This window comes from Salvelinus fontinalis, chromosome 23 (genome assembly GCF_029448725.1).
Source record: "Salvelinus fontinalis isolate EN_2023a chromosome 23, ASM2944872v1, whole genome shotgun sequence".
Lineage (NCBI taxonomy): Eukaryota > Metazoa > Chordata > Actinopteri > Salmoniformes > Salmonidae > Salvelinus > Salvelinus fontinalis.
Window position 1 is genome coordinate 23,316,290 of NC_074687.1, and position 20,506 is coordinate 23,336,795.

The 20,506-nt window shown below is 46.9% G+C and overlaps 1 protein-coding gene across 5 annotated transcripts in view; it reads right to left on the bottom strand.

Annotated features, from left to right (window-relative positions):
- Positions 1-20,506, bottom strand: part of map2 (microtubule-associated protein 2) — a 139,803-nt gene that overhangs the window by 71,206 nt on the left and 48,091 nt on the right. For all 5 annotated transcript variants that reach the window (XM_055878277.1, XM_055878272.1, XM_055878282.1 and 2 more), the window contains exons 2-3: positions 16,146-16,221; positions 2,296-2,434 (exon numbers count right to left, since the gene is read on the bottom strand). The gene's annotated coding sequence lies outside the window, so the exon portion shown is untranslated. The remainder of the gene's footprint in view (positions 1-2,295; positions 2,435-16,145; positions 16,222-20,506) is intronic.

The following is a 20,506-nucleotide window of genomic DNA, read 5'->3' on the forward strand; positions in this document are numbered from 1 at the left end:
CTTTGCCAAGATAATCCATCCATCTGACAGGTGTGGCATACCAAGAAGCTGACTAAACCGCATGATCATTACACAGCTGCACCTCGTGCTGGGGTGGGTGGACAAAGAGACCAGAGGTGGCAGAATGGAGTCCTTGAGTTGGGGTGTAGTGTTTGAGCATAGCCTGAAGGTAGGGAGGGGCAGTTCCTCTTGCTGCTCTGTAGGCAAGCACCATGGTCTTGTAGTGGATGTGAGCTTCGACTGGAAGTCAGTAGAGTGTCCGGGTGACATGGGAGAACTTGGGAAGGTTGATAACCAGGCGGGTTGCAGCATTCTGGATAAGTTGCAGGGATTTGATGGCAACAGCGAGAAGCCCAGCCAACAGCGTGTTGCAGTAGTCCAGACGGGAGATGACAAGTGCCTGGATTAGGACCTGTGCCGCTTCCTGTGTGAGGTAGGGTCGTACTCTATCGATGTTGTAGAGCATGAACCTGCAGGAGCGAGTCACTGCTTTGATGTTTGCAGAGAACGACAGGGTGTTGGCCAGGGTCACACCAAGGTTTTTTTGCACTCTGGGAGGGCGACACTGTGGAGTTGGCAATCATGATGGAGAGGTTTTTGAGCAGGCAGGCCTTCCCCAGATGGAAGAGCAGCTCCGTCTTTTCGCAGTTGAGCTTGAAGTGGTGGGCCGACAAGCAAGCTGAGATGTCTGCTTGTCATCGGCAAGGACTAGGGAGTTTTTTTAGGATACAAATAAATGGAATAGAGCTAAGCACAGGCAAAATCCTATAGGAAAACCTGGTTCAGTCTGCTTCCAACAGTGGGTGATAAATGAACTTTTCAGCAGGACAATAACCTAAACACAAGACCAAATGTACACTGACTTGAAAATCTATGGCAAGACGTGAAACTGGGTGTCTAGGAATGATCAACAACCAACTTGACAGAGCTTGCAAATATTGTACAATCCATATATGCAAAGCTCTTAGAGACTTACCCAGAAAGACTCACTGCTGTAATCGCTGCCAAATATGTTAACATTTTTCTTCCACTTTGACATTAGTGTATTTTGTGTAGATCGTTGACATAAAATAAAGGCAATTAAATACATTTTATTCCCACCTTGAAACACAACAAATGTGGAACAAGTAAAGGGGTGTGAATGCGTTCTGTTTGCACTGTAATGTTCATGCTCAAAATCATCTGCAATCATCTTCTCCTCATGTACCATATGTACCTATACATGCATGTTAGCACATATGCTATTGTTTAAAAAATACAAATAAATCTTCTTTACATGAACCATAAATCAGATTGACTCCAGATTTGGTATATAGACTCAATGAATGAGCTTATAATGAATTTGAGAACGATTAGTTGCTGCATTCCAAGTCGTCCACGCTACACCACTAGATGGGACCATATCACACCAGGGCTATGACAACAGAACCGATGGACATGGGGCCATGAAATGTGCTAGTTAAATCTTATGTACATGTCATTAGAAGCTCTGTGAATATAAGTCACTGCAACCTTAGATGGCTGCACCAGACCAGTTGGTGGCACTATAGATGGCATTGGCACCAGTGTCACCATATGATACAAGAACAATAAATATTTATCATGTGGACTTTGTCTCGTGCAAATTAATGTTCGATATAAATTATGCAGACAAACAATGTGAAATATCGTGATTACTATATCTGTATAATCACATATTGTTGCCCTATTATGTGGTCTGAATGTAGTGAAAAGTGGATATCTTATCCAGGAAAATTAGAAAACAGAAGTCCATGCCGATTGTGCAGTTAGCATATTACAGCTGTGAAAGTGTATTGTATTTTGGTATGCTAATGTGGAGTGTACCAACTGAGATATAAATCATGTACAAAAACAGATTTTCACAAAATGAAGTCCCAGAATTCATTAATCAAATTGAACCCAGAATTAGTACATTAATTAACATTAAGTCATGTCTTTATAAATGATTACCTGCTACATTCAAAGATAACCAACTTACAGTACTAGTCTAAACGTTACTTGCGTCATCCTTGTGGTATTGAGAAATCAACATGGTAATGCTTTCACTGATTGCACATAAAGGAAGAGTTCCTACATGATAGAGTGCTTGCTTTGTTATCCAACTGATCTTGCATTCTTTCTGTCAAAATGTGAACCCCGTTCATTACTGTTTGCAGATACATTTTTAAATAGTGTTTTAACTATTTTTCTCTCTCTCCCTCAATTAGAGACAGTGGAAAAAGGCAAATCACGTCGATGGGACATCATTGATCAGCATTGTGAGGCTTAGTTTACCTGGTAAGGCGGTGTGGGACTCCCGGTGGTGAGTCAAGGTCTGTGCAGACACGTCCTCTATCGTCAGAAGTACAGTACGGGAAAGGACAGAGATGACCAAGGAAAGACACAATAACAAGGGACAACTTCCTATTCACACCTGGAAAGAAGAAAGGGTGGATAAGTTTAAGTAAGACTGGGACTAATATACTACAGTGCACGAACATACACATTTAGGCAAGTTATAGACAGTCAAGTGTGTACATACAAACAGAGAGAAAGAGGGAGCGAGAGAGTGAACAATGTTCTCATCATAAAGATTTCCCCTTACTGAGCACAGTCCAAAAACCTTGTGTTTGTTTATTTCATATCTTGGCAAGAGATGTAATCAATTTCCCTCCCAGAAGTTAGAAAGAAAGAAACATTTAAATTTCACATGTATTTGAACATGTATTAAAGCAGGTAGCCTAGTGGTTACAGCTTTAGACTTGTAACCGAAAGGTTGCAAGATCGAATCCCCGAGCTGACGATAAAAATCTGTCGTTCTGCCCCTGAACAAGGCAGTTAACCCAATGTGCCTAGGCCGCCATTGAAAATAAGAATTTGTTCTTAACTGACTTGCCTAGATAAATAAAGGTAAAAAAATAAAACCTTTTTTTAATGTATTAAAGTTACTTTCACTTCAGCCAGCCCAGTTCCCTGGTGGCATGTTGTGTTGTCTGGTATTGTAGTCAAATGAAATTTAATTTGTCACATGCTTGGTAAACAACAGGTGTAGACTAACAGTGAAATGCTGAATTACGGGCCCTTCCCAACAACGCAGAGAGAAAGAGAATAGAGAAATAACAGCAAAGTAATAACATGTAATACTAAATGCACAATGAATAATGATAACTTGGCAGGGTACCAGTACCAAATCGATATGCAGGGGTACGAGGTAGATACAGTATCTACATATAACTAGGAATAAAATGACTAGGCAATAGGATAGATAATAAACAGTTGCAGCAGTGTATGTGATTAGTAAAAAAAAAGTTTGCGCGAAAAGGGTCAATGCAGATAGTCCGGGTAGTTATTTGGTTACTATTTAACTAAAGATTTAGCAGTCTTTTGGCTTGGCGGTAGAAGCTGTTCAGGGTCCTGTTGGTTCCAGACTTGGTACCGCTTGCCGTACGGTAGCAGAGAAAACAGTTCATGACTTGAGTGGCTAAGGCCTTCTTCTGAAGGTCCTGGATGCCAGGGAGCTCGGCCCCAGTGATGTACTGGGCCGTGCACACTCCCCCCTGTTGCGTCTTGTGGTCGGATGCCAGGCAGTTGCCATACCAAGCGGTGATGAAGCCAGTCAGGATGCTCTCAACGGTGCTGCTGTAGAACTATTTGAGGATCAGCAGGCCCCTGCCAAATCTTTTCAGTCTGCTGAGGGGGAAAAGGCATTGTCGTGTACTCTTCACAACTGTGTTGGTGTGTTTGGACCATGATAAATCTTTAGTGATGTGGATGCCGAGGAACTTGAAGCTCTCGATCTGCTCCACTACAGCCCCGTCGATGGGGGTGTGCTCGGCCCTCCATTTCCTTTAGTCCACGATCAGCTCCATTGTCTTGCTGACGTTAAGGGAGAGGTTCTTGTCCTGGCAACTCACTGCCAGGTCTCTGACCTCTTCCCTATAGGCTGTCTCATCGTCGTCAGTGATCAGGCCTACCACCGTCGTGTCATCAGCAAAATTAATGATGGTGTTCAAGTTGTGAGTGAACAGGGAGTACAGGAGGGGACTAATCACACACCCCTGAGGGGACCCGGTGTTGAGGATCAGCGTTCATATGTTGTTGCCTACCCTACCCTCACCACCTGGGGGCATCCTGTTAGGAAGTCGAGGAACCAGTTGCAGAGGAAGGTGTTCAGTCCCAGAATCCTTTGCTTAGTGATGAGCTTGGAGGGCACTATAGTGTTGAACGATGAGCTGTAGTCAATGAACAGCATTCTCACATTGGTTTTCCTCTTGTCCAGGTGGGAGAGGGCCGTGTGGAGTGCAATAGAGACTGCATCATCTGTGTCTTGTTAACCCCCCCCCCCCCCCCCCCCCCCCCCCCCCTCCGTGATCTACCCATACAGCTGAAGCTTTTATCCAAAGCAATTTACATAATTTCCCCCATTGACAGTGATGGCCCATGAGGGAATCAAATGCATGCTGCTTGATAGCACAAGGCTCTAACTCAGTGAGCCATTGGAACCAGAGTGAAGTTAGACAAGTTGCACTAAGTTCATCAATACTAATTCCATCCTATCTGAGAGGCAGCCATCCTATTCTACCTCCAGACAGATCTATCTAATCCTAGAGAGCATGGGAGACTGGCCCATCCTCAATCCCATTCCCATCCTCTCCCACTTCACATAGTACACTTCACAAGACAGCTCACTTTCCCTTGAAAACCCTCCCCACAATGAAATAGAACAAGAGCCCCGGAAAGAGAATCCTTACGTTGACAGTCTCTGTGTTTCTGATTCCAACTTGGCTCATCTCTCTTGCAGTAGGAATACGACAGATGGTTGTTAGCATGTACCCAGCATCACCCTGTGAACTGTTGTCTCATCCTCGTTCTCTACTGCAGTGATCTTAAATACGCTACTCTGAGGACAGACTCACAGTCATGCTGTTTGCCTGGTCTTCACGAGCCAGGCGACTTGTGTTTACCTCACACACTCTTCCTCGCTTGCAACCTGAGAGATCATACACCCTGTGTATTTCAGGCTTTCATGTGAGCAGCTGCCAATACATGCTGCAGTACTGTAGGTAGAGTAGTTAATACAGTGGGGACAACTATTGTATTTTTTTTTACAGGAAATCTCATGAATTTACAATCTCTCTCTCTCTCTCTTTCTCTCTCTCCCCCTCTCTCTCCCTTCATCTCTTTCTTTCTCTCTCTCCTCTCTGTCCAATCTCTCTTTCCCTCTCCTCTCTCTCTCTATCCCTCTCTTTCTCCCAAAGAAGAAAAGAGGAATTGATCTTTCACTGCCTTTGAATTGCAAAAGAAAGCTGGTTTGCACTTCCAGACTCCTTGGAGGATGGCTCCAGATATGATGTTGCCTTAGATGACTCCACAACCAGATTAAACGTTTGGTTTGGATGCTTGTTTACTTGACATAGCTCATTCTAAATGAACACACTAGGTATATTAGTGACAGACATGAATTGCAACACCATGCAAACCCTAGTGTTACATTAGGTGTACAGACATCACATTGCAAACCTTTCTAGTGACCGTAGCTACTGGAGTAACTCTTCTGCTTCCAAACAATGATGATTACATACTGTATGTTCCCACAAATCACTCCAGATGAGGTTATATTGGAGAACCGCAGTCCAATTCACTAGATTCTACATATGGTTATGTTTTTATATGGAAGAGCAAAGGAGTTTGACAAATACCAGCAGCATGTCTTTGGGTATTATACATCGAGAAAGAAAAAACACAGCAGATCTATATTACTGAGAGGTAAGCCAGGATAATTAATGATAATGTTCGATTAGCACACATTATTAATCAGACTCAACAGGCAGCCTCCCCTAGAGTAGTCTAGTGCACACACACACACACACACACACACACACACACACACACACACACACACACACACACACACACACACACACACACACACACACACACACACACACACACACACACACACACACACACACACACACACACACACCATGGGATCATACACTGGGTTCACCCTGTGTAAATCGAGATGTATGTGATGACCCGGTGTGACTTCCTCTCCCTCTAGTAGGTCATCTTCACCCCCAGGGGCTCTTTACTTCACGCTGCATCAATATAATATCATTATCAACCCACCAGGCCTCCATGGGACATTATCACCCCCATCACTTTGCCTCCAGCAGAGAGACCACACAGGGTAGGCCTACAGACAGTGAGTAGGTGGAGAAAACACAGTCTACCGTTCGTTCCCCGTTTGTTCATTTGCTGATGGAGCAGAGTATTTTAGGGACCACCCCGCCGGTGGGTAACTGACTGCTGACATTTTCACCCGTTTCTACATGTGAATCGTTTTGCACAAGGTTTGCTAATTATGGCCGGCACTCTGTTTAGAGGTGCTAAGTACTCTCGGCCGGCAAACACTACCTGTGTGTCCGAGCTTTTAGATGTGTATTAGGCCTAGTACTTCCTTCCCATGACTGTAATTTACTTTCTGCAAGGTGCCAGACCATCAAGTTATGGGTACAGACCAGTAATCCATTTTCCTGCTTATCAGTATGGTGAGGGAGAGGGAGAGAAGGGGGAAGGGAGAGAGAGAGGGGGAGGGGGTATATAGAGAAAGAGGGAAAAGGGGAGAGGGAGAATGACAGAGAGAGGGAGAGGGAGAAATAGGGGGATACCAAAGGGGTCCTTGTCTAGGACATTACATCATTGCCCCACCTGCTGCAGTGGCTGACACAGCAACCAGTTAGCTAACTCTGCTCACACACACGCACACGCACACGCACACACACACACACACACACACACACACACACCAATATTTCTGTTTCTACACGGTGAATGGTTAGCTCCTTGCTCTCACGGTGGGTGAAGAGTTTGTATAGAGAACCATTAGAGCACAGTGACAAATGAGGTGACAAAGGCAATATGACAAATAGAAGACCATCAGCAAAGACTTGGCTCTCCTGAGAACAACACCAGGCTTTGCATTGCAATACTTTTACACTGAGTCAATGTGCTGGAGAACATAGTAGGATATAGTCAACCATTTGATGTATAAATATATATAGAAATACAGCGAGAACATTTTGGGAGGTTTCAGCTGACACACACACACACACACACACGTACACACAGCCACATGCGCACACACATTGTAACATTTAATCCTTGGTTTGCCAGATAGTCAAACTGAAAGACAGCTTCAGAAGGTCTAATTGCTATCTTGTTTCAGCTAACACACACACACACACACACACACACACACACACACACACACACACACACACACACACACACACACACACACACACACACACACACACACACACACACACACACACACACACACACACACACACACACACACACACACTTGTTCTGAGCTGGGGGTGTGGGCCACTCTCTCTCTTTAGGTCCAATCCACTACCCATTGATTGGTTCTGCGTGTGCCTGCCTCAGAGGGAGGCTGGGTGACTGAGAGGAAAGAGGCTAAACGAATAGGAAAAGGTTCATCAGAAATGTCACTGCTTATTTCACTCATGGGAGGGATGGATGGAGGGAGAGAGGGAGGGACAAAGACAGGGACAGAGACAGAGAGACAGAGATAGATAGAGACAGAGAGAGCGAGAGCGAGAGCGAGAGAGCGAGAGCGAGAGCGAGAGCGAGAGAGAGAGAGAGAGAGAAATGATTAATCGATACTCAGTGCTCAGGCATTTTGTGTGCGACGGGGATGAAGGACATATTAGCAGAAGTGAAATCTGCCTGAATGTCAACAACCACCAGGAACAGTTCAACTTGAAGTGAGCTGTTACAAAATATAAACGAGAAGACTAAGACTGCATTTGAAATGGCACCCTAATCCCTACATAGTGCACTCCTTTCGACCTTGACCTAAATAAGTAGTGCACTACATAGGACATAGGTTGCCAAAGGGGAAAAAAAGCACATACCTGCAGCGAACCATAAGACAAAGAAATGATCCACCTGCTCCGTCTGATCTGAACCTAGAGGGAGTCGTGTGTGTTCTGTCCTACCCCATACACCAACGAGAGAGAATCCTGGCTGCACCTGGATTGTGTGTTCTGTCCTACCCCATACACCAACGAGAGAGAATCCTGGCTGCACCTGGGATGTGTGTGTTCTGTCCTACCCCATACACCAACGAGAGAGAATCCTGGCTGCACCTGGGATGTGTGTGTTCTGTCCTACCCCATACACCAACGAGAGAGAATCCTGGCTGCACCTGGGATGTGTGTGTTCTGTCCTACCCCATACACCAACGAGAGAGAATCCTGGCTGCACCTGGGATGTGTGTGTTCTGTCCTACCCCATACACCAACGAGAGAGAATCCTGGCTGCACCTGGGATGTGTGTGTTCTGTCCTACCCCATACACCAACGAGAGAGAATCCTGGCTGCACCTGGTATGTGTGTGTTCTGTCCTACCCCATACACCAACGAGAGAGAATCCTGGCTGCACCTGGGATGTGTGTGTTCTGTCCTACCCCATACACAAACAAGAGAGAATCCTGGCTGCACCTGGGATGTGTGTGTTCTGTCCTACCCCATACACCAACGAGAGAGAATCCTGGCTGCACCTGGTATGTGTGTGTTCTGTCCTACCCCATACACCAACGAGAGAGAATCCTGGCTGCACCTGGTATGTGTGTGTTCTGTCCTACCCCATACACCAACGAGAGAGAATCCTGGCTGCACCTGGTATGTGTGTGTTCTGCCCTACCCCATACACCAACGAGAGAGAATCCTTCCTGCACCTGGGTCGTTTGTGTTCTGTCCTACCCCATACACCAACGAGAGAGAATCCTTCCTGCACCTGGGATGTGTGTGTTCTGTCCTACCCCATACACCAACGAGAGAGAATCCTTCCTGCACCTGGGTCGTGTGTGTTCTGTCCTACCCCATACACCAACGAGAGAGAATCCTTCCTGCACCTGGGATGTGTGTGTTCTGTCCTACCCCATACACCAACGAGAGAGAATCCTTCCTGCACCTGGGATGTGTGTGTTCTGTCCTACCCCATACACCAACGAGAGAGAATCCTGGCTGCACCTGGTATGTGTGTGTTCTGTCCTACCCCATACACCAACGAGAGAGAATCCTTCCTGCACCTGGGTCGTGTGTGTTCTGTCCTACCCCATACACCAACGAGAGAGAATCCTTCCTGCACCTGGGATGTGTGTGTTCTGTCCTACCCCATAAACCAACGAGAGAGAATCCTGGCTGCACCTGGTATGTGTGTGTTCTGTCCTACCCCATACACCAACGAGAGAGAATCCTGGCTGCACCTGGGTCGTGTGTGTTCTGTCCTACCCCATACACCAACGAGAGAGAATCCTTCCTGCACCTGGTATGTGTGTGTTCTGTCCTACCCCATACACCAACGAGAGAGAATCCTTCCTGCAACTGGTATGTGTGTGTTCTGTCCTACCCCATACACCAACGAGAGAGAATCCTGGCTGCACCTGGTATGTGTGTGTTCTGTCCTACCCCATACACCAACGAGAGAGAGTCCTTCCTGCACCTGGGATGTGTGTGTTCTGTCCTACCCCATACACCAACGAGAGAGAATCCTGGCTGCACCTGGTATGTGTGTGTTCTGTCCTACCCCACCCCATACACCAACGAGAGAGAATCCTGGCTGCACCTGGGATGTGTGTGTTCTGTCCTACCCCATACACCAACGAGAGAGAATCCTGGCTGCACCTGGGATGTGTGTGTTCTGTCCTACCCCATACACCAACGAGAGAGAATCCTTCCTGCACCTGGTATGTGTGTGTTCTGTCCTACCCCATACACCAACGAGAGAGAATCCTTTCTGCACCTGGGATGTGTGTGTTCTGTCCTACCCCATACACCAACGAGAGAGAATCCTTCCTGCACCTGGTATGTGTGTGTTCTGTCCTACCCCATACACCAACGAGAGAGAATCCTGGCTGCACCTGGGTCGTGTGTGTTCTGTCCTACCCCATACACCAACGAGAGAGAATCCTGGCTGCACCTGGTATGTGTGTGTTCTGTCCTACCCCATACACCAACGAGAGAGAATCCTGGCTGCACCTGGGTCGTGTGTGTTCTGTCCTACCCCATACACCAACGAGAGAGAATCCTGGCTGCACCTGGTATGTGTGTGTTCTGTCCTACCCCATACACCAACGAGAGAGAATCCTTCCTGCACCTGGTATGTGTGTGTTCTGTCCTACCCCATACACCAACGAGAGAGAATCCTGGCTGCACCTGGTATGTGTGTGTTCTGTCCTACCCCATACACCAACGAGAGAGAATCCTTCCTGCACCTGGGTCGTGTGTGTTCTGTCCTACCCCATACACCAACGAGAGAGAATCCTTCCTGCACCTGGGATGTGTGTGTTCTGTCCTACCCGATACACCAACGAGAGAGAATCCTGGCTGCACCTGGATTGTGTGTGTTCTGTCCTACCCCATACACCAACGAGAGAGAATCCTTCCTGCACCTGGGTCGTGTGTGTTCTGTCCTACCCCATACACCAACGAGAGAGAGTCCTTCCTGCACCTGGATTGTGTGTGTTCTGTCCTACCCCATACACCAACGAGAGAGAATCCTGGCTGCACCTGGGATTTGTGTGTTCTGTCCTACCCCATACACCAACGAGAGAGAATCCTGGCTGCACCTGGGATGTGTGTGTTCTGTCCTACCCCATACACCAACGAGAGAGAATCCTGGCTGCACCTGGGATGTGTGTGTTCTGTCCTACCCCATACACCAACGAGAGAGAATCCTGGCTGCACCTGGTATGTGTGTGTTCTGTCCTACCCCATACACCAACGAGAGAGAATCCTTCCTGCACCTGGGATGTGTGTGTTCTGTCCTACCCCATACACCAACGAGAGAGAATCCTGGCTGCACCTGGGATGTGTGTGTTCTGTCCTACCCCATACACCAACGAGAGAGAATCCTTCCTGCACCTGGGATGTGTGTGTTCTGTCCTACCCCATACACCAACGAGAGAGAATCCTTCCTGCACCTGGGATGTGTGTGTTCTGTCCTACCCCATACACCAACGAGAGAGAATCCTGGCTGCACCTGGGATGTGTGTGTTCTGTCCTACCCCATACACCAACGAGAGAGAATCCTGGCTGCACCTGGTATGTGTGTGTTCTGTCCTACCCCATACACCAACGAGAGAGAATCCTTCCTGCACCTGGGATGTGTGTGTTCTGTCCTACCCCATACACCAACGAGAGAGAATCCTTCCTGCACCTGGGTCGTGTGTGTTCTGTCCTACCCCATACACCAACGAGAGAGAATCCTTCCTGCACCTGGGATGTGTGTGTTCTGTCCTACCCCATACACCAACGAGAGAGAATCCTGGCTGCACCTGGGATGTGTGTGTTCTGTCCTACCCCATACACCAACGAGAGAGAATCCTTCCTGCACCTGGGATGTGTGTGTTCTGTCCTACCCCATACACCAACGAGAGAGAATCCTTCCTGCACCTGGGATGTGTGTGTTCTGTCCTACCCCATACACCAACGAGAGACAATCCTGGCTGCACCTGGTATGTGTGTGTTCTGTCCTACCCCATACACCAACGAGAGAGAATCCTTCCTGCACCTGGGTCGTGTGTGTTCTGTCCTACCCCATACACCAACGAGAGAGAATCCTTCCTGCACCTGGGATGTGTGTGTTCTGTCCTACCCCATACACCAACGAGAGAGAATCCTGGCTGCACCTGGGATGTGTGTGTTCTGTCCTACCCCATACACCAACGAGAGAGAATCCTGGCTGCACCTGGGATGTGTGTGTTCTGTCCTACCCCATACACCAACGAGAGAGAATCCTGGCTGCACCTGGTATGTGTGTGTTCTGTCCTACCCCATACACCAACGAGAGAGAATCCTTCCTGCACCTGGGATGTGTGTGTTCTGTCCTACCCCATACACCAACGAGAGAGAATCCTTCCTGCACCTGGGATGTGTGTGTTCTGTCCTACCCCATACACCAACGAGAGAGAATCCTGGCTGCACCTGGGATGTGTGTGTTCTGTCCTACCCCATACACCAACGAGAGAGAATCCTTCCTGCACCTGGGATGTGTGTGTTCTGTCCTACCCCATACACCAACGAGAGAGAATCCTTCCTGCACCTGGATTGTGTGTGTTCTGTCCTACCCCATACACCAACGAGAGAGAATCCTTCCTGCACCTGGGATGTGTGTGTTCTGTCCTACCCCATACACCAACGAGAGAGAATCCTTCCTGCACCTGGATTGTGTGTGTTCTGTCCTACCCCATACACCAACGAGAGAGAATCCTTCCTGCACCTGGGTCGTGTGTGTTCTGTCCTACCCCATACACCAACGAGAGAGAGTCCTTCCTGCACCTGGATTGTGTGTGTTCTGTCCTACCCCATACACCAACGAGAGAGAATCCTGGCTGCACCTGGATTGTGTGTGTTCTGTCCTACCCCATACACCAACGAGAGAGAATCCTGGCTGCACCTGGTATGTGTGTGTTCTGTCCTACCCCATACACCAACGAGAGAGAATCCTTCCTGCACCTGGGTCGTGTGTGTTCTGTCCTACCCCATACACCAACGAGAGAGAATCCTTCCTGCACCTGGGATGTGTGTGTTCTGTCCTACCCCATACACCAACGAGAGAGAATCCTTCCTGCACCTGGGATGTGTGTGTTCTGTCCTACCCCATACACCAACGAGAGAGAATCCTGGCTGCACCTGGGATGTGTGTGTTCTGTCCTACCCCATACACCAACGAGAGAGAATCCTGGCTGCACCTGGTATGTGTGTGTTCTGTCCTACCCCATACACCAACGAGAGAGAATCCTTCCTGCACCTGGGATGTGTGTGTTCTGTCCTACCCCATTCACCAACGAGAGAGAATCCTTCCTGCACCTGGGATGTGTGTGTTCTGTCCTACCCCATACACCAACGAGAGAGAATCCTGGCTGCACCTGGGATGTGTGAGTTCTGTCCTACCCCATACACCAACGAGAGAGAATCCTTCCTGCACCTGGGATGTGTGTGTTCTGTCCTACCCCATACACCAACGAGAGAGAATCCTTCCTGCACCTGGATTGTGTGTGTTCTGTCCTACCCCATACACCAACGAGAGAGAATCCTTCCTGCACCTGGGATGTGTGTGTTCTGTCCTACCCCATACACCAACGAGAGAGAATCCTTCCTGCACCTGGATTGTGTGTGTTCTGTCCTACCCCATACACCAACGAGAGAGAATCCTTCCTGCACCTGGGTCGTGTGTGTTCTGTCCTACCCCATACACCAACGAGAGAGAGTCCTTCCTGCACCTGGATTGTGTGTGTTCTGTCCTACCCCATACACCAACGAGAGAGAATCCTGGCTGCACCTGGATTGTGTGTGTTCTGTCCTACCCCATACACCAACGAGAGAGAATCCTTCCTGCACCTGGGTCGTGTGTGTTCTGTCCTACCCCATACACCAACGAGAGAGAATCCTTCCTGCACCTGGATTGTGTGTGTTCTGTCCTACCCCATACACCAACGAGAGAGAATCCTGGCTGCACCTGGGATTTGTGTGTTCTGTCCTACCCCATACACCAACGAGAGAGAATCCTGGCTGCACCTGGTATGTGTGTGTTCTGTCCTACCCCATACACCAACGAGAGAGAATCCTGGCTGTACCTGGGATGTGTGTGTTCTGTCCTACCCCATACACCAATGAGAGAGAATCCTGGCTGCACCTGGTATGTGTGTGTTCTGTCCTACCCCATACACCAACGAGAGAGAATCCTTCCTGCACCTGGGATGTGTGTGTTCTGTCCTACCCCATACACCAACGAGAGAGAATCCTGGCTGCACCTGGGATGTGTGTGTTCTGTCCTACCCCATACACCAACGAGAGAGAATCCTTCCTGCACCTGGGATGTGTGTGTTCTGTCCTACCCCATACACCAACGAGAGAGAATCCTTCCTGCACCTGGGATGTGTGTGTTCTGTCCTACCCCATACACCAACGAGAGAGAATCCTGGCTGCACCTGGGATGTGTGTGTTCTGTCCTACCCCATACACCAACGAGAGAGAATCCTTCCTGCACCTGGGTCGTGTGTGTTCTGTCCTACCCCATACACCAACGAGAGAGAATCCTTCCTGCACCTGGGATGTGTGTATTCTGTCCTACCCCATACACCAACGAGAGAGAATCCTGGCTGCACCTGGTATGTGTGTGTTCTGTCCTACCCCATACACCAACGAGAGAGAATCCTTCCTGCACCTGGGATGTGTGTGTTCTGTCCTACCCCATACACCAACGAGAGAGAATCCTTCCTGCACCTGGGTCGTGTTTGTTCTGTCCTACCCCATACACCAACGAGAGAGAATCCTTCCTGCACCTGGGATGTGTGTGTTCTGTCCTACCCCATACACCAACGAGAGAGAATCCTGGCTGCACCTGGGATGTGTGTGTTCTGTCCTACCCCATACACCAACGAGAGAGAATCCTTCCTGCACCTGGGATGTGTGTGTTCTGTCCTACCCCATACACCAACGAGAGAGAATCCTGGCTGCACCTGGTATGTGTGTGTTCTGTCCTACCCCATACACCAACGAGAGAGAATCCTGGCTGCACCTGGGTCGTGTGTGTTCTGTCCTACCCCATACACCAACGAGAGAGAATCCTTCCTGCACCTGGGTCGTGTGTGTTCTGTCCTACCCCATACACCAACGAGAGAGAATCCTTCCTGCACCTGGGATGTGTGTGTTCTGTCCTACCCCATACACCAACGAGAGAGAATCCTGGCTGCACCTGGGATGTGTGTGTTCTGTCCTACCCCATACACCAACGAGAGAGAATCCTGGCTGCACCTGGGATGTGTGTGTTCTGTCCTACCCCATACACCAACGAGAGAGAATCCTGGCTGCACCTGGTATGTGTGTGTTCTGTCCTACCCCATACACCAACGAGAGAGAATCCTTCCTGCACCTGGGATGTGTGTGTTCTGTCCTACCCCATACACCAACGTGAGAGAATCCTTCCTGCACCTGGGATGTGTGTGTTCTGTCCTACCCCATACACCAACGAGAGAGAATCCTGGCTGCACCTGGGATGTGTGTGTTCTGTCCTACCCCATACACCAACGAGAGAGAATCCTTCCTGCACCTGGGATGTGTGTGTTCTGTCCTACCCCATACACCAACGAGAGAGAATCCTTCCTGCACCTGGATTGTGTGTGTTCTGTCCTACCCCATACACCAACGAGAGAGAATCCTTCCTGCACCTGGGATGTGTGTGTTCTGTCCTACCCCATACACCAACGAGAGAGAATCCTTCCTGCACCTGGATTGTGTGTGTTCTGTCCTACCCCATACACCAACGAGAGAGAATCCTTCCTGCACCTGGATTGTGTGTGTTCTGTCCTACCCCATACACCAACGAGAGAGAATCCTGGCTGCACCTGGATTGTGTGTGTTCTGTCCTACCCCATACACCAACGAGAGAGAATCCTTCCTGCACCTGGGTCGTGTGTGTTCTGTTCTACCCCATACACCAACGAGAGAGAATCCTTCCTGCACCTGGGATGTGTGTGTTCTGTCCTACCCCATACACCAACGAGAGAGAATCCTTCCTGCACCTGGATTGTGTGCGTCTAGACAGTCTAGACAGTCCTTTTGGCACAGACCGTGTGTGTCTCCCCCCCAACACACACACACTCAAAAGGCCCTCTCAATGCCAAAACATAAATCGTAGAAACAGTATGATGCTGTGATATACCATACCTCCTTTGGCTACAACTACATGGTCCTCAATAATTATGCCAAACACAAACATTGAAACAGAAGGCAGTAAATGAGAGGGTGTGAGAAAGAACGAGGGAGAGAGAGATTGATGAGAGGGCTTGAGAAAGAACATCAGCAGATAGAGAGATTGATGAGAAAGGAGAGCAGCAATATGCCAGTGCTTCCTGTAGCTAGCTGTCTCAGCTAGCTCGGTAGCTCCCCTACAGAGAGAGATAGAGGGTTAGGTTATGCCAGAGAAACAGGCACAGTGACGCAGCATCTTTGCAGCTTCATACATAAGATATATACACAGAAATATATTACACAGAGGGAGAGAGAGAGCGAGACATACATTGTGAGTGAGATAGAGAGACCTACCTGGTGAGAGAGGAAGGAGGAGAGGTTAACCATTTTCCTTCCAGCATACAGAGGAGAAAAAAACACTTCCAGAGACCTAGAGAAAGAGCGAGAGAGAGAGGGGTGTCATAATTACAGAAGGATAATACTACCCTTGTCTCTTTGTTTCCTCACAACTGCAGACGGTGCGGTGGCATAAACCAGCCTGGTAACTGGTTAGCAACATCCCACACTGAGAGCAGCCATGCTTTCATCTAAAACACTGTCAAATACACATTGCCCAAATCTCATGCACAGACACACACACGCCAAAGACACTGCCCACAGCAGGATAGTGACAGCACACAGAGGAGACTGACTAGTAAGGAGGTTGTCCTGGTTCTTGTGTGTGAAGGGGTGAATGATGGCTTTCAGAGCCACTAATCATCCCTGTACCCACGGTGAACACAGAGACATCCCCAGTCAGGCCGCAGCAAGGTTCATATAACCAGACCCTAACCAGGCCCCAGGACACAAGGACATCCATCCCCTTAGCTAGGGACAACCCACGTGCACCGGCCACAGACACCCAATTAGCCTCTTCAGATGGGTATGCTCCCTCTAAGCAGGGGATGCTCTGCTCCATGTGTGTCCATGTGAGGGTGTATCATGTGAATGAGAGGGGCTACCGGAGGCTATAGTCAAGTAAAGGTCAGAATATAATGTATGTAAAAGTATATGAATGTTGCAAACTGCTCTCCCCCTAGATTTGCCTGACGACTCAAACTGAATTATTTCTCTGCTCTATGTTCGCTTCGTACTGCCATCGTTGCAGTAATTTGTGGTAACGTCAAAATGAGAGGTGTTGTACAAAAGTCATCAGCGATTGGATCGTCTCTAACCAATCAGAGTATCAAAGCCAATGACACATTTTCCTAACACTGCTTTACCCCATGTGTGTTCTGGTTCTGTCCCAACATCATGTTATCTGACTGTTCTGGGGACCAATCAGAGGTACTCAGATCCAGACTCATTGCAGAGAAGAAACTAACATATATGGGAGTGGCGTTTGGGTAGCCTAGGTGGCTCAAAGGGTCAAAACGGTATCCAAAGATAACGGAGAGTATATGTCAATTAGTCAGATAACAGAAAGTATATGTTAATTAGTCAGATAACGTAGAGTATATGTCAATTAGTCAGATAACGGAGAGTATATGTTAATTAGTCAGATAACGGGGAGTATATGTTAATTAGTCAGATAACGGAGAGTATATGTCAATTAGTCAGATAACGGAGAGTATATGTCAATTAGTCAGATAACGGAGAGTATATGTCAATTAGTCAGATAACGGAGAGTATATGTCAATTAGTCAGATAACGGAGAGTATATGTTAATTAGTCAGATAACGTAGAGTATATGTTAATTCGTCAGATAACGGAGAGTATATGTTAATTAGTCAGATAACGGAGAGTATATGTTAATTACATTTACATTACATTTACATTTAAGTCATTTAGCAGACGCTCTTATCCAGAGCGACTTACAAATTAGTCAGATAACGGAGAGTATATGTTAATTAGTCAGATAACGGAAAGTATATGTTAATTAGTCAGATAACGTAGAGTATATGTCAATTAGTCAGATAACGGAGAGTATATGTCAATTAGTCAGATAGCGGAGAGTATATGTCAATTAGTCAGATAGCGGAGAGTATATGTCAATTAGTCAGATAACGGAGAGTATATGTCAATTAGTCAGATAACGGAGAGTATATGTTAATTAGTCAGATAACGTAGAGTATATGTTAATTAGTCAGATAACGTAGAGTATATGTTAATTAGTCAGATAACGGAGAGTATATGTCAATTAGTCAGATAACGGGGAGTATATATCAATTAATCAGATAACGGAGAGTATATGTTAATTAGTCAGATAACGTAGAGTATATGTTAATTAGTCAGATAGTGGAGAGTATATGTTAATTAATCAGATAACGTAGAGTATATGTCAATTAGTCAGATAACGGAGAGTATATGTTAATTAGTCAGATAACGGAGAGTATATGTCAATTAGTCAGATAACGGAGAGTATATGTTAATTAGTCAGATAACGGAGAGTATATGTTAATTAGTCAGATAACGGAGAGTATATGTCAATTAGTCAGATAACGGAGAGTATATGTCAATTAGTCAGATAACGGAGAGTATATGTTAATTAGTCAGATAACGGAGAGTATATGTCAATTAGTCAGATAACGGAGAGTATATGTCAATTAGTCAGATAACGGAGAGTATATGTTAATTAGTCAGATAACGGAGAGTATATGTCATTTAGTCAGATAATGGAGAGTATATGTTAATTAGTCAGATAACGGAGAGTATATGTCAATTAGTCAGATAACGGAGAGTATATGCCAATTAGTCAGATAACGTAGAGTCTATGTCAATTAGTCAGATAACGTAGAGTATATGTCAATTAGTCAGATAACGTAGAGTATATGTTAATTAGTCAGATAACGGAGAGTATATGTTAATTAGTCAGATAACGTATAGTATATGTTAATTAGTCAGATAACGGATAGTATATGTTAATTAGTCAGATAACGGAGAGTATATGTTAATTAGTCAGATAACGTAGAGTATATGTTAATTTGTCAGATAACGTAGAGCATATGTTAATTAGTCAGATAACGGAGAGTATATGTTAATTAGTCAGATAACGGAGAGTATATGTTAATTAGTCAGATAACTTCAAGTATATGTCAATTAGTCAGATAACGGAGAGTATATGTTAATTTGTCAGATAACTTAAAGTATATGTCAATTAGTCAGATAACGGAGAGTATATGTCAATTAGTCAGATAACGGAGAGTATATGTCAATTAGTCAGATAACGTAGAGTATATGTTAATTAGTCAGATAACGGAGAGTATATGTTAATTAGTCAGATAACGTAGAGTATATGTCAATTAGTCAGTGAGGTGTCCAGTCCAGTCTGTCCAATACTATTAGCAGATTAAGACCAGAGTTGTCAATGAAAGCAGGCTGACCAGTAACTTAATGAACTGCAAGCTGATTGGCTGTGACTCAGTCCAGTTAGGCAGTCCAGGGGCCCCGTAGAGCATGGAGCTCATGAACTGACTGACTGGAGACGTGTCCCAAATTGCACCATATTCCTTATATAGTGCACTACTTTAAACAGGGCTCATATGGCTCACATGGCTCTGGTCAAAAGTAGCGCCCAGCCTGAAGCCTCATTTGCAGCAAATCAAAGCCTTATTGGTTGAGCAGGATGAGATGTGATGAGATTTGATCAGTCATCGAGTCGAGAGAATCCAGTGAGTCAGATCTGATCCCTTTGATGAAATGGGTTTAAACATGATGAAACTACTGAGATCCAATTGATTATACGACAGGACTCTGAGATTGACTGGACTAATGAAGGAACACCCACACAGGACTGGGCTAATGAAGGAACACACACACAGGACTGGGCTAATGAAGGAACACACACACAGGACTGGACTAATGAAGGAACACCCACACAGGACTGGGCTAATGAAGGAACACACACACAGGACTGGGCTAATGAAGGAGCACACACACAGGACTGGACTAATGAAGGAACACCCACACAGGACTGGGCTAATGAAGGAACACACACACAGGACTGGGCTAATGAAGGAACACACACACAGGACTGGACTAATGAAGGAACACCCACACAGGACTGGGCTAATGAAGGAACACACACACAGGACTGGGCTAATGAAGGAGCACACACACAGGACTGGGCTAATGAAGGAGCACACACACAGGACTGGGCTAATGAAGGAGCACACACACAGGACTGGGCTAATGAAGGAACACCCACACAGGACTGGGCTAATGAAGGAACACACACACAGGACTGGGCTAATGAAGGAGCACACACACAGGACTGGACTAATGAAGGAACACCCACACAGGACTGGGCTAATGAAGGAACACACACACAGGACTGGGCTAATGAAGGAGCATACACACAGGACTGGGTTAATGAAGGAACACACACACAGGACTGGGTTAATGAAGGAACACACACACAGGACTGGGCTAATGAAGGAACACACACACAGGACTGGGCTAATGAAGGAACACACACACAGGACTGGGCTAATGAAGGAACACACACACAGGACTGGGCTAATGAAGGAGCATACACACAGGACTGGGTTAATGAAGGAACACACACACAGGACTGGGCTAATGAAGGAACACACACAGGACTGGGCTAATGAAGGAACACACACACAGGACTGGGCTAATGAAGGAAGACACACACAGGACTGGGCTAATGAAGGAACACACACACAGGACTGGGCTAATGAAGGAGCTCTGTTCTCAAATCCTGGAATGCTCCC